This window comes from Carettochelys insculpta, chromosome 1, assembly GCF_033958435.1.
Source record: "Carettochelys insculpta isolate YL-2023 chromosome 1, ASM3395843v1, whole genome shotgun sequence".
Lineage (NCBI taxonomy): Eukaryota > Metazoa > Chordata > Testudines > Carettochelyidae > Carettochelys > Carettochelys insculpta.
In genome coordinates this window covers 193,124,324-193,138,768 of record NC_134137.1, presented here as the reverse complement: position 1 = coordinate 193,138,768, position 14,445 = coordinate 193,124,324, and the positions used below count along the sequence as shown (strand labels likewise).

The following is a 14,445-nucleotide window of genomic DNA, read 5'->3' as shown; positions in this document are numbered from 1 at the left end:
GTCCCAAGGATAATGGACTAGAGAGGTTCAACCTGCGCTTACCCCAAATGGTAGACTAGCCTTAAATGAGTCACTTGAAATATCTTTAAGGTAAGGATTCTCAATCTTTTATGTTTCCTAGCCCAGTTTCCTACAACAAACCTTACAGGAATGGGATGTATCTGGGGCTTACCCCTCTTTCAACAATATGGTAATGTACTTTTCTCATTAAGTATCCTGACTTGTGGACAACAGATTGAAAGCTCTTGCTTTAAGGAATAAATATGTTGTCGTATACAGGATTACTGGTCTCCCTCCCTCCCTCTCACCCATTTGCTTAAGAATTCAAAAAAGATCTTTTAGAAATTGTCCCAATGATCTAGAACTCTGAACAGCGCTCCCTATAAGCAGTACAGTTGTGCAACTGTTCAGGAGATATTCAAATCTTTCCCGGGTGATCAGCAGATCACCCACCACTCAGTGTGCCTGTGTGTGTTTTTCTACTGGTGGTGCACATAAAAAAAAATCACTCCACACATGGATGGAAAAATCTGCACATACATGAAAAAGATTAGCAGGACCATTGGAATTATTTCTTTGGACATCAGAATCAATGATTTAAAAAAAAAAAAATATCAAATGTCTGGTTCTAATGCAAGGGGCAATTTCAGTATGGAATGCAGCACAATAGTTTGCAACAACTTGTATTGCAAGCTTGGAGTAATGAAATAGACTGAACACAAAAGAATCCATAAGACGACTGTTACGTCACCTACTCAACATTTTTATTGGTTCGGTTGGACAGAAGGAAAAAAAACCCAAATATTAAATATATAAGGATATCTATGTTGTATAATCAGGTGATAAATGTTACCCTGGCCTTCTAGTTATCTTTTCTAACAAACTAAAATACTTAACGCAAAACATTTATTTATGGTTCACACTTTTAGCTCGCATGAAGGAAATACATTATTTTGTGTTACTCAAACATATTCTTAACAAAAAAAAAGTACAAATCTTCAAAAACCTTCAGTCGCTTCTAATACCTGTGAGATATAATCAAATACACATTTCTACAAAGGTCACTCTTCCACTGATCACAGTACTGCAAAAGAAACAGAACTATCAGCCGCTGCTGACCACATGCTTAAAGTGGCCAATTATGTCCATGTGCTGTAATAATAAGTGTTATAACTTGGAGGTTTTGAGATCAACAAAAGTCATATAATTTAACTTTTCCACAACCCTAACTGCCAGCATACTACAGCAAGTCAAGAGACCATCCTCTGTGCTTTTCTCAACTGTCAAATTCAACAAACTTAAGAATCGTGGACTGAGGCCAGGTCAAAAGCAGTGTTCCCTGTAACATGAGCACTTAGTTGGCCACCCAGAAAATTCAAATTCCACCCAGCTGATTAGAAGAGCTCCCATAACTGGCAATACGTGTTTCTACTGGTGGTGCACATCTGCACATGCCTTGAGTGTGCATAACATTTATGATGCACATGGATGGAAAAAAATTAAAGTGAATACCAGTCTACGCCAAGAAGTTCAACCCATCCATGTCTCTTAGAGAGCGTGCGTTTTTCATACCTCTCAGTGACAGTTAATCCAAACTAATTCCTGGTACTTACAGCGCTAAGTATATGGAAGAATTTTTCTGTCGACCAAGCCATTCCCACTCGGACAGGTGGATCAACTAGTGACAGGAGACCCCTCGTCTCTGTACCAAGTGTCTACACTGAAGCGTTATTGCAGCAGTTGTTTCTAGTGAAGGCATAACCTGGCTGCCATGCACACCTTCATTTCCCTTATGCTGGTTATAGCAAAAATCAAAACATATTGGATGGATTCCAAAACTCAAGTATCCATTATTTATCAACACCATTCAGATTGTCTGGTGATTATCCCTGAATATACTATACTAGTTCAGATACGCTCAAACTGTATTACATGTAACCACTGTCAATCTGTGTGCCACAGTCAAGAGGCACATGGACTGCTTTTTCAGACTAACAATCCATTTTATCGCACAGATTACAGTATGATAAAACAATTACCGTTGAGTTTTCAGGGTATGCTTTGTCTTAAAATGTGCACAACATTTTTGTTGAATATGTTTGACATTATTTAGAAAGGACAATGGCAAACTACTCTTCAGAATACAAAATATAACAGAGTATCCTCAGAATTTGTTTCAGGTTGGCGGGCTGTCTGTGGGCAAGGACTGGCCTGCCTCCCAAGGTCTGTGAGAGTGAAGGATCGTTGTCCAGGATGGGATGCAGATCACTGATGATAATGCAGGCTAGTCCTTGCCCGCAGACAGCCTGCCAACCTGAAACAAATTCTCACCAGCAATTATAGACCACACCATATTAACGCTAAACCTGGAACCGATCCCTGCAACAACCTCGGTGCCAACTCTGCTCACATATCCATACCAGTGACATCACCACAGGACCTAACCATATCAATCACACCATCAGCGGTTCATTTACCTGCATATCTATTAATATAATATATGCCACCATGTGCCAGCAATACAGCACTGCAATATATGTTGGCCAAACTGGGCAGCCTCTACATAAAGGAATAAGTGAACACAAATCAGATATCAGAAATGGTAACATACAAAAACCTGTAGGAGAACACTTCAATCTCCCTGGACACTCAGCACCAGACGTAAAAGTAGCCATCCTGTAACAAAAACACTTCAAAAAAAAAAACAGACTCCAGAGAAAAACTGCAGAGCTACAATTCATTTGCAAATTTGACACCATCAACCAACGATTGAACAGACTGGGAATAGCTGGCCAATTACAAAAGCAGTTTCTCCTCTCTTGATGTTCACAATTCCACGTTAGCTGCCGATAATGGGACATCCTCCATGACTGAAATGATCTTGTCAACTCTGGCCCTCCTCCTGAAAAGGGGGGAGTCCCAGTCAAGAGCCTATAAATTTAGGCCCTCCTCTGGAATTCCCACCCATGCCTCTGGGTCTTTGCCCACGAAAGGTTATGCTCCAAAATATCCATTGGTCTATAAGATGTCATGGACATTGTGCTGTTTTTGAAGATACAGAATAACTCGGCGACCCCTCTGATACAAGTGGGTAAGGTTACTCACATCCTTAAATGTTCACCTGGTTTAATGACAAATGCTGCAATCTTTGGACAAGACTAAAAGGAGGATTCCTTCACACCAAAGGAAAATAGGATTTGAGAAATGGGGATAAAGGTAGCATATATCAACAAACCAACAGTGACACTAAATGTCTATAAGACATTTGCAATAAGTAGGACAACATTCATTAGCCATTCCAAAGTACAAGTCCCTACCCATAGCAGCTCACCTCTCATATTACATTATTTGTGGGGCCGTGCTTATTTTATAGGAACAGAAAGAGTGAGTCACTCTTAATGTGTATTTTTACTTCCTCTCCCACCCTTTAAAAAGGGCTTTCTGACCAACAATTAATTTCCAAACAAGTTTGTAATGGCTTAGGATGCAATAGCCTCCCCACATACAAAAATGCAACACTAAACAAAATCTAAGATTTTTTCTGCCATTTAGGTGTGCATTTTAGGGGGAAAAAAATCTCAATTTCTTGCTTCAGAGAGTTTTAACCTAAAAGATAGATAGTCAAAGATGTACTGTATAATTCTAACATTAAAAGTGCATGATGGTGAGCCAGGCTTCTTACAAAAAATAAATAAATAAAATGATGTCATAGTCAAGCTAGTAAACGCACAGAAAAGATTTACCTTGCGAGTGGTCCCATCTGAAAAGCCTATCCTTCAGGAGCCCAAGGATGTATTAGTTCTCCTGAACTCCATGCTTGATCTGAGGGGGGGGGGGGGGGGGGGGGGAAAAACAAACACAAAAACAAAACCCACAAGATCATGAGTGTCTACATAACAGCCCTCTATCACAGCACCCAGTTACTGGTTTACTGTTCGGAAAGTAACATCTGTTGGTGTATTAAAATTTACAAGTACTGCAAAGTTTAGGTCATGAAAATAAACATAACTTTGAACTTCAGAAAGTAAGACCTCTCAGACAAGACCACTGTTAAACTGAATACAGAAACTGTTTTATCCAACTACCTGGACACTGTTCCTTCACAATCAAAACTATAGTACCGATGTAACAAACCAACAGTGAGCTCTGGATTCAAAGACAAGTTTTTGTTTGTTTTTAAGTTTGGACTTGCTATACTATGATTATGACTTAACATTTGAGCTTCACATCCAAAAATAGCCAGGCAATGCTATCTAAAAGGGCCCATATGAAAATTAACATAGCAACAGGAAAGTATCAAGCCATAGCAGAGCCTGTTAACTTATGTCCCAAAAATTCTAAGAACCAGGCAAAACACTTGTTTTCTTCTCTTTCAAGTAAATCTGTTGACTTAAAATCAACAGGCATGAAAAGCTTTTCATTGTGATACAAAAATGCTTGAGGTGGATGATGGTAACTACATCCCTCACTACCATCCCTTATCACATGATAAAACCCTGAAGTTGAGAGGTGGGTCAAACTAGTTTTGTAATTAAATATACATACAAAAACACTTCTTTAGCATGTCACCAGTGCACCTAAGTATTAATTAAAAAGTGGCACATTATAGGTAGTTTTACTTTTGCACCTCCTACAACTATCAACTACTAACATGCCTTAATAGACCGATAACTGTTACACATGTAGACTTCTATATTAATCAATTATCACTATGAGACTACCTTTAAAAGCTGTGGGAACTAGTTATCACCTACACCTTCAACTGCATTTGAAGTGAACAAGAACAAGAAGCCAGCTTAGAGACCTGAGCATCTACGTATTCAGAGCAGTTCCTTCTACTTCAGTGACACTCAAGTGTAATGTCTGCCATCTGAAACGAGCTTCCACATGAACTTGCAAGGAGCTCTAAAGAGGGCTTTAACAGTGCATTCTAACCAGGAGAAATAAAGTTACACACAGATGTCAAAAGGGTCATCCTCCGAGACAGGAAGAGTCAAAGCCTCCATATCAGCAACAGATAAACCAGATGCCCTCTGGACAAGTGTGCCACCCAAAATCCCATAAGGACAAGCATGCTGTAAACCTTTTTGGCCAAAGCAGGTAACTATCCTCAAATTATACATCTCTTATATTTTCAAACACACAAAAACTATTTGGCCTCACTAAATAAACAAGTCGCCATTTTTAGGTTTAACTAGGAAGAAAGAGTAAACTATCCATGTAGTCACAATAAATCATGTAATCAGTAAATGGTGGTAATAGCCTGCACTGCCAAAAAGCAGTATACACAAAGTCTGAGTCTTTTTCACTTCAAGTGTGAGTAGGACAGATAAGCAAGCATAAGCTGGAAAAGAGGGTAAGTTTTATTAATGTTCTGTAGTCACAGTCTCATCATCCACCTCTGTCACAACATGGTATTATGACTCAAATTGAGGAAATTCATCTTAGTGCTCAGCAAGGTGTTTTCTTCAGTAGTTCCCCCCACTGCCCCTTTAACCGGAAATCTGAGTAGTCTTCTTCTGTATTGCCATCCCTTGTTTTCAATGTTCACATGAAACAAATCCATACAAAGCAAAACACTTTCTTATAAATGTATTTCTTTCAATTCATTTCACTTCTCAAAAACAGTTATGTTTAAGGAAAACCAGAGTACAGTACTTCATGTAAGGAATGAGATTTTATTATTATTATTATTACCACCACCCAGAAAGAAACTTCACAGCAGCTTATTTCAGACATAAGACAGGCATTCTTCCAAAGTGGCGGCAGCTTCTGGCTCTATTCTGATTATGTCTAGAACAAGACTTCCCCCCGTTGTAGACACAGACATTTAGAAATAAAATATATGAATAAAAATTGAGAACATGTCGTCTTTCTCAAAGTCACACCAATTAGATAACACCTTCCTTATAAAAGAAATAGGTCCCAACAACCATTTACACTCCTGCACAAAGGAAGACAAGTTTCTTGGCCAGAGGCTTGTCTGTAAGACGTGACCTCTTTCTCCTCTAGTTTGCCTCGTCTACCAATTCTTAGCTTGCAGAGGGCTTTCTTTATAGGAAGCCTACGTGTCTTAAACCCAAGTGAACCCAAAACACCAAATAGTATCATTCACTCCAATTTCCTGGAACCCAAGTACCACAGTTCTGTCCGCATTTATGTGGGGCTTTCCATAAACAAATGGAAAGTGCTACATTTCCTTTGAAACTCCATGTTCTACTTTCACATTCTTGTGGTAAAGGACCTTCCTCCTTGTGAAATTATAAGGAAGGACAACTTCTTCTAACAGGTAATGCCGACTGCCTAACTAAAGATGTTCTTCTCAAATTCAATATTTTCAAACAAATCAAAATCTCAAACAGCAACAAATCCTAAGGGGAATAATCAAGGATTCATCAAATTTATCTGTTAGTGTCAGAAACCTTTTTACTGTCAGTCTTGTGTGAACCTTAAACTTATTTTGCCTGGGGGAGGGGACTGATATCAACCCATAGTGTGGCCTCAAACTTTTGGGGTTTCTTCTTCTTGATTAAAGTCTCCCTGTTTCTTCAGTCACAGTTGTACTCCATCCCTTTCTTTTTCCTACTGTTTACACTTCATACTGTACCTATTTCCCTTAGAAACTGATTCAAATAATTCTTCCACTTTTCTAACACTCCCATGTGAACATATGGTCATTAGTAACAATGTATATTTTGACACTTGCTCTTGGCATTGTATGAGTACGTCAGTATTTGACAGGCTTACAATGTAATCCAGTACCTCTCCCTACTGTCACCAGTTAGTTGCAAGTGCACTCTAGGTTGAGGAGTCTAGGTCAACCGGTGCTGGACAAAATCTAAATCAACTTTCCTAGCTTTGGGTCTGCAAGGCTGAGCCCCAAGTCCACAGCTTGTCCACTGCACTCATGGTTAACCTACATATTACCTAGCCCAGCGATTCCCTACCATTTCAGTAACACGAGACACTTGAAATGAGATGCTTATGAGCAATCAAATCAGCTGAAAAAAGTGTGAATGCCGTGGAATTTTGTCTCATTACTTCCATTTATTCTAGTTAGTCTTATTGGAGAGGTGTGCAATGTAGTAGTGTATCCAACAAGCTGAACGAGGATCAAACACAAATGTTTCAAATCCACCATAGCATACACTGTTTTAGACAGCGAGCAGACACACATTTTCAAAATCCACTCAAAGCCATGCTAGGGACATTGAGTAAACACTGAACGCTGGCTCCCCTCTCCACCAGTCCATTGGAGCCAGGATGTGGCATTTAAACCATGTCCCAGGTCCAACAGGAGCCCTCCCGCCTGCCCGCCCTCCCTCTTGCCACAGCAGGGAGTGCAGGTCGGTTTCCTGACAGCTCTTTCCGGCCAAGCAGCAGCATTTCAGCACCACAAAGACCAACTGTGTGGGAGGAAACTGATGACCCCCCCATGTCATTTGGGACTTCCACAGCCTTGCTGCTTGAGCCCCAGCTGCTACGATGTCATCAGTTTTGACACACCCAAAATGGTTCAGCAAAGCGCCACAAGCAAGGGGAAACTGATGACATTTCATGGCACACTGGACAGTTCTCATAGCACTCCAATGCACTGCAGTACACTAGCCAAAAACCACTAATCAAGACCCTCCTTGACAGATGTTTAGCCAAACTGCTCTTGTACTAATCTCCTGTGTCAGTTTATTCCAATGTTTAGGAAAAGCTTTCTGTCAAGTTGGTTAATGTCCAACTTAGACCACACTTCTTGTAATTTAAATCCATAGCTTCTTGTCCCAGCATCAGAGGATAAGGAGAACGATTCTTCTCCCTTCTACTTTTAACCTTTTATGTACTTGAGAACTTCCAGAGTCTTCCCTTCTCCAGACTAAAACATTTTTTCCAGTCTTCCCCCAGAGGACTGGTTTTCTAGACCTTTAACCATCCCCAAATTTGTGCATCTCTTTCCTGAAAAGCAGTGCCCAAAACTGAACACAATAATCTAGTTAAGGCTTAATCAGCACGGAGTAGAGTGGAACAATTTCTCCTAGTGTTTTGCTTCTAATGCTCATGATAACACATCCCAGAATGCTGTAACGCGACTGGGGTGGGGCAGGGGGAAAGGCATTGTTTACTCAGTTATCTTGTGAGCCACTATGACCCCCCCCGCCCCCCGCCATGTCCCTTTCCTCAGTATTCCTTCCCACTCAGTCGTTTCCTATTTTGTATGTGTGCAATCGATTATGCCATCCTAAGTGGCATGCTTTACAAGTCCTTATTCAATCTGATCCTATTTACATCTGATTCAGATATTTTGAATTTATTCCTCTGCCAAAGCCCTTGCAAATACACCCCCAGATTGCTATCATCAGCATATTTTATACATGAACTCTCTATGCCATTATTTAAATAGTTAATGGAGATGTTGAACAGAACCAGACCTACACTTAATCATTATGGAACCCCACTTGTTATGCCTCTCTAGCTTTACTGTTAGCCACTCTCTGGGAACCAGTCAGTCACATATCCTTCCACCTAACAGTATCTTCATCGAGATTCTATTTCCCTAGTTTGTTTATGAGACAGTAACACAAGACAGTATTAATGGCTTTCTGGTGTTGTTTAAGATTTCTAGAAACTTTTTTGCATAAGTGATGACTACCAAGAGAAAAATTTACTCTGCAAGAACAATGTGATAAGCTATTAGCTCACAGGCGTGCATCTTTTAACAGATCTCATGTTAAGCAAACACCAAATGGAAGTAAGACCAGTATTTCAGTTCACTCAGCTTTGAACTCAGTGATGACCTATAATGAACCTTTGTTGTTGTTTTAAATCATGTTTCCCCCTTGGTTTCATTTACAGAATGAGATACAACAGTTAACATTTAAATCAGTCATTCACAATTACGAACTGAGGACATTCACTGTTACTGTTCTACCTACTGGAAGTTTTAGTACCATAATCATAAATCTCTCTCCCCAAGTTTGCTTTAAGAACCACCTTCAACTTGAAAGGAAAAAAAAAAAATTTGTCTCTGCGAATGCACATATAGCTAAGTAATTCACATGGGTTTGCCAGTTTAATTGTGCATTTGACTTGACTTTGTATTTAGTGCAGTCATGCTCATAAAAAAGAAAACCCACACATGCACCAGAGGAATCTCACCCTCATTATATGATAATAAATGACTGCAGGCCACTCCAGGAGAAAGGCAGGTGTTGCCATTCGCTATTGAATGCCTGTTTTCTATTTGTTATCTCTTTGCTCTTGCACAACTAAAAGTTGCACTTAAGCACATTTACTGAACTTATGGTCAACTGCTTCTGGCAGTTACAAATCAATTTCAATTCTGTCTCTCTGGCCCTACAAGAGGGGAGTGCTGAGAAGTTAACAGGAAGTTTGAGAGCACAGCAATGACCAGGCAACAGAAATTCTATTTGCTCTGCATTTAGGTATCCTGCATGACAGCAAACTGCATGAGATGTCAACTCTAGTTCTAGCAATTTTGATGTTTTTCTTACCAAGCTGTCTTGCCTTACCAGTCTCTGCAAATAAACTCCACAAATCTGATAATATATTACTGCCATGACTCAGTTAAATTTTAATTGCTTTGGTATTCAGTTGTTAGATACATATCTCACAGAGCTGGAAGGGACCTCCAGAGATCATGAAGTCCAGGCTGGAGCACCATCTGCAACAATTTTTTTAAGTCTATTTGCCCCAGATCCCTAACTGGCTCCCTCAAGGGCTGAACTCACAACCCTGAGTTTAGCATGCCTATGCTCGCATCACTAAGGTATCATTCCTAGCCCCCAGACAACATACAAAAAAAAAAAAATCCCCCCCAAAAAAAAAAAACACAAACAAATAATTCAAATAAAACTCTTTTTGAAAAAGGTACTTGCCACAACAGAGTGAAAGGAGCAATAAGCAAAATGAATCAACTGCATACCAGCCTGAACCCTGAATCATTCCTAAAGTCTGAAACTCCACAGCTCTTAAAACATCATCATCTGCATGTGTGGAGGATTCCCAGGACCACCGTTGTGTTTTCAATGAACAACGAAACAAAAATGCACAGCACTGCTCTTAAAGGAGAGAGAGCCCGCCACACAGCCACATAAAACAGCCTCTGAAGATCTGATTGCGCAATCTGCATTTATTACTGCGTGCCCCAGAAGTACATTTCTGTAGTTTGAGTTTGTTCAAACTAGATTTATTAATTGACAGGAACAAGGATCCCCCCCCCGCCCCAAGCGATAAATCTCTATGGGGAGAGGAAGCAACGTTGAAAGGTTTGGGGGACACCAAATACAAACGCCCAGGTTAAAAAGCCAAGCACTAGCCCAAGGGGCTGCACGCTAGGGGAGATAAATGAAGGGAAACACCCTCTCGCGAGGGTGAGCGGTGACACACCTCAGGCGGGGTCAAAGGCAGGGGGGCTGCTAGCCCACAACAGGCGCCTTTGGAAAGGGGACAGGAAGCGGACAAGGGGAGCCAGCCTAGGGGAAGCGTGGCCTTGTCTGACGGCTGCCGCGCAGGCGGCAAGAGGCGGCGGCAGCGCGGTGTAAGGCTGCGGGGGCGCCGCGGGTTTGCCTCCCTCCCCGCCCCGCGGCTCCGGGGAGCTGCTGGACGTGCAGCTCGTGCGCGGGGAGGTCGCGCTGCGCCCGCCGGGCCGAGGCCGGAGGAAGCGGGGGGTGGGGATCCCCCCAGCGGGCGCGCGGGCGGGGCGCCCACCACAAACTTCGCCACGCGCCCGGCTCCCCGCAAAGCCGCCCGCTGGGGCCAAACTTTCCCCTTCCCGCCCCCAGCGCCGGCAAACAGCGAGGCGGGGGCAGGGGGGAAGTCACCGGAAACAATCCCGCCCGCGGCATTGTTCCTGGCCGCCCCGGCTTGGCTTGGCCCGGCCCGGCCCGGCCCGCCGCCCGCGCGTACACACACACACTCACCCCGCCAGCCCGGCGCCCCTCCGGCCCGCAGGCGCTCGCTTCCCTCTCCCGCAAGAGGGGCCGAGCGGCGACGGCCGGCAGCAGCGCCCCGCCGAGGAGTTCCCTAGCGCCGAGCTTTGGGGAGCATTTCCAGGGCCGGGAGGAAGACGCGTCTCCTGCCTGGCTACCCGGCGCGCAGACACACACGGCCACAGCCCTCCGCCCCGGCTCGCTCTGCTGCAATGGCTGGGAGGCTGACTTTCATCCTCCCCTCCCTCGCCACCCAGCTGAGCGCAGCCCAGTCCCGCCCCTCGCCATGCCGCGCCGCTCCTCTGCCAAGTTTCTGCTTAACCCTTTCCTGGGCCCTCCCGCCGCCGCGAGGGAGGGAGGGAGGGAGGCAGGCAGGGGCGGAGGAAGGGGACTTCCTCCGGCGGTGCTGCGGGTGGCCAGCCTGGTTTTCCTACGGGAGATTTTCGGACCGACTGGTCCATGGCTCCCCGGGCGCCGATCTTGCTTGAAATCGAGCCCAAAGAGAGGGCAGATGGCGGTAGTGCCAAGCCCGAGTACTCCAACAGCATGGAGCGAGCATGGCCCCAAGCATCAAGATTGGCTAAAACAGGGGGTTTTAAAGCATCATAAATGTGGGGTTCCTATTCGGTTTTGAGGCTTTGGGGTTCCCCAATCACGTGGCTGCAGAAGCTGGGATTTAAGAGAAGAACGCTCATTAAGTTTTCCAGCCTTAACACTGACGAAAGGAGGGAACTAGAGAAGAGAACTGAGGCCTTCCTTTCCTAAGTGCTGCCCACTGAGCCAGCGTTTTCGTGGCTGGACCTAGCTCAGTTACTGGTCTTGAATTTTTGCCTTTCTAATCTTTCAATCAGAGTGGTAGAGTTTTGTGCTTAACTTATTCTGGACTACCAAATATTTTGTGAGGTACTGTCCAAACCTACTGCCCACCAAAATTAAAAAGCAGTCATGACTGTGTTTTTGTTTTCTTAAGATACAGCTACCTCTCTGTTACTACTGCCCCCCCAACCCCAACCCCAATCTAATGTTCTATTTCTCTTGCTACAGGTAGGCTAGTGCCATTCTGTGGGAAAAGTTGACCATGACATGGGATATGCAGCTGCTTTATTTGTTTATATATGCAAAACCACAATATGTCTGACCTTGGTCACCTCCTGTCTATACAGACTGCTTGTACTCAGCATCTGCAAAAGTAAAAATGGATTCATATGTACTTTTCAGCATGCTTTAAGATATTTATGTACACAGCAAAAAAACAAGGTAATGCTTGCCGTTCCTAAAACAACACCCAATGTTTGCTTTTTTAAAAAAATTAAAGTATTAAAAGAGGAAAGAAAATACATTCACAATCACATACAAGCACGTAACCATCAAAAATAGAGGTAAACATTCGAGACATAAAACAGACCCAAAAATACAATCTTTGTCTTTTTTAATATGTAACATGCGAATATATACAAACATCTTCTTTAAAAAATAAATAAACATTTATGTAACTAAACAAGTGGAATCTGGATTTCAGTTTAAAAAAACAAAAGAGGTGTTTATTGCTAAAAACAAATATTTCAATCTACATACTAATGGATGAAAGGATGTTGCAATATTAAGCAAAACCTCTTGTACTTTGGAATGTAGGAAATGGATACTAGCAGAACTAATAATGTATTATTTGACCTATTTTTGAAGCTGATGAGAGATTTGGCAAACTTCGTCATCTTGTGTTTTTAACCATATTTTTTAAAGAGCACCAGCATTTTCTAAAGCATCATTGCATATGCACATCAGAATGCCTGTAAAAAAAATCACTCTCTTTATTATACTAATGTTATGGCTTGATCCTACCTAACACTGCAAGAGGGTTTTGCCGCAGAGTCCCACAGAAGCAAGTCCTATGATTTTTTTTTCAAAAACAATCTCTTTAATTTTTTAAATTTCTTTTTAAAATTCTTTATCTGCAAAATGTTCCAGTGCTAAGCAGTATACAAGGGAAAGGGGATTTTCTCAGTACTGCAGCAATTTACCAGCTATTTCAATCAAGTATGTCTGTAGTAGATACCTTTTCATTCTTAACCTTAGGGAATGCCTTGCATAGAGAAGGAACCTACAGAATGAGGAATTGTGAACAAGAATGCTTATCTGAAATATTCTGTAATAGGACTGTTAGCAAAATACAAAATGATCAGGGCATGGAAAGCATCTTCTTCTGTGGTGTAATTAGCAGATGGTGTATTAAGCAGTGTTGCACTTTAAGATACAAACCAGTTTATTATTCAGTATTTTTAGTCATCAGAGTAGATTCTGGCACTCCTACTCACAAGAAGTTTTCACCTGGCAGTTCAAATGACACTGCCATTATAAGGTATAAAGGTGGACAAATCTAGACACTAATGAAAAAATCAATCAGTCTGACAGACTTTATCAAGCTATATGCATATATGTATTGGTTCTTTGTACAGCTAGTCTTTAACTAAAGCCAAATACACGTTCATTTCTCCAACATAGTGTGCACATATGTGCACATATGATGCACACACAGTAAATTATCTAAGTACATTTTTTCATTACAGACATCAGTGTTAGAGGGCAATGTTCTCTCTACTTTTTCCATCCAGGGGTGGAATTAATTTTGCTATGTGCAAGAAGACGTGTAGATGTGCACCACCTGTATAAACATGCTGCCTAGTGTCTATGGCTGGGAGCACTTTGCTCATCAGCAGGGTGGCACCTGCATCTCTCCTGGGTGATTTCCCAAGCACTCAGCTTATGGGGAACACTGGTGGAAGGCTCTTTTTTCAATTTTTGCTTTAAGAGCTTCTTCATTGTCAAATCATCTACATGCCCAAGACCTTTTATGACATCTAGAAGGTAGACTACTTTTAAATTGCTATAGAAGTTACTATTGAATTGCTTCCCAGAATTATGAGCGCACATTACTGGAAAGTTGTTGGTACTGTGCTTAATGTTTACGAAGTGTAAACTCATATTTGCCAAAGCCCGTCAGCAATTTCTACTTATATCTTACATTTGTCCCCAGAAATTTCAAAATGGATCAAAAGCAAACATGCCTGTTTGTATTACTAACCCCAGCAAAATCAAAATGTAACTGCCTTTTTTACATTCTTGAACTAGACATTTGATCTTTATATTTTGCTATAATGAAAACAGTTTAAAATAGTTATCTATCTGTCCATTTCTGTCTTTCTATTTGATTACGTTTAGGCTGACAAAAATTATTTTCCATGTGGTAAAACAAATCTACAGCTCCAGCTGTAAAAAGATTGGCTGACTGATGTTGAAATAAAATGCATAAATGGATAATATGTTTTCCCAGTATGGACCATACATTTGTAAAAGCAACCTTACAATACAAGGCCACGCTTCCCCTGGGCTGGCTCCCCTTGTCCGCAACGTTACAATACTTTCAAACTCCTAAGAGCTTCAGCTGGGGTAGGATCAGGCTAGCTGAGCTTTAAACCATGCAAAGTGCTCTGTGAACAGTTTAAGAGCA

The 14,445-nt window shown here is 41.9% G+C and overlaps 1 protein-coding gene across 2 annotated transcripts in view; it reads right to left on the bottom strand.

Annotated features, from left to right (window-relative positions):
• NRIP1 (nuclear receptor interacting protein 1) overlaps positions 1–11,174 on the bottom strand; it is a 103,929-nt gene extending 92,755 nt beyond the window's left edge. Inside the window, exons 1-2 of one of the 2 annotated variants that reach the window (XM_074997680.1) lie at positions 10,932–11,174; positions 3,744–3,822 (exon numbers count right to left, since the gene is read on the bottom strand). The gene's annotated coding sequence lies outside the window, so the exon portion shown is untranslated. The remainder of the gene's footprint in view (positions 1–3,743; positions 3,823–10,931) is intronic. The other variant, XM_074997669.1, reaches the window with a different exon arrangement.
• Between the last annotated feature and the right edge of the window lie 3,271 nt (positions 11,175–14,445).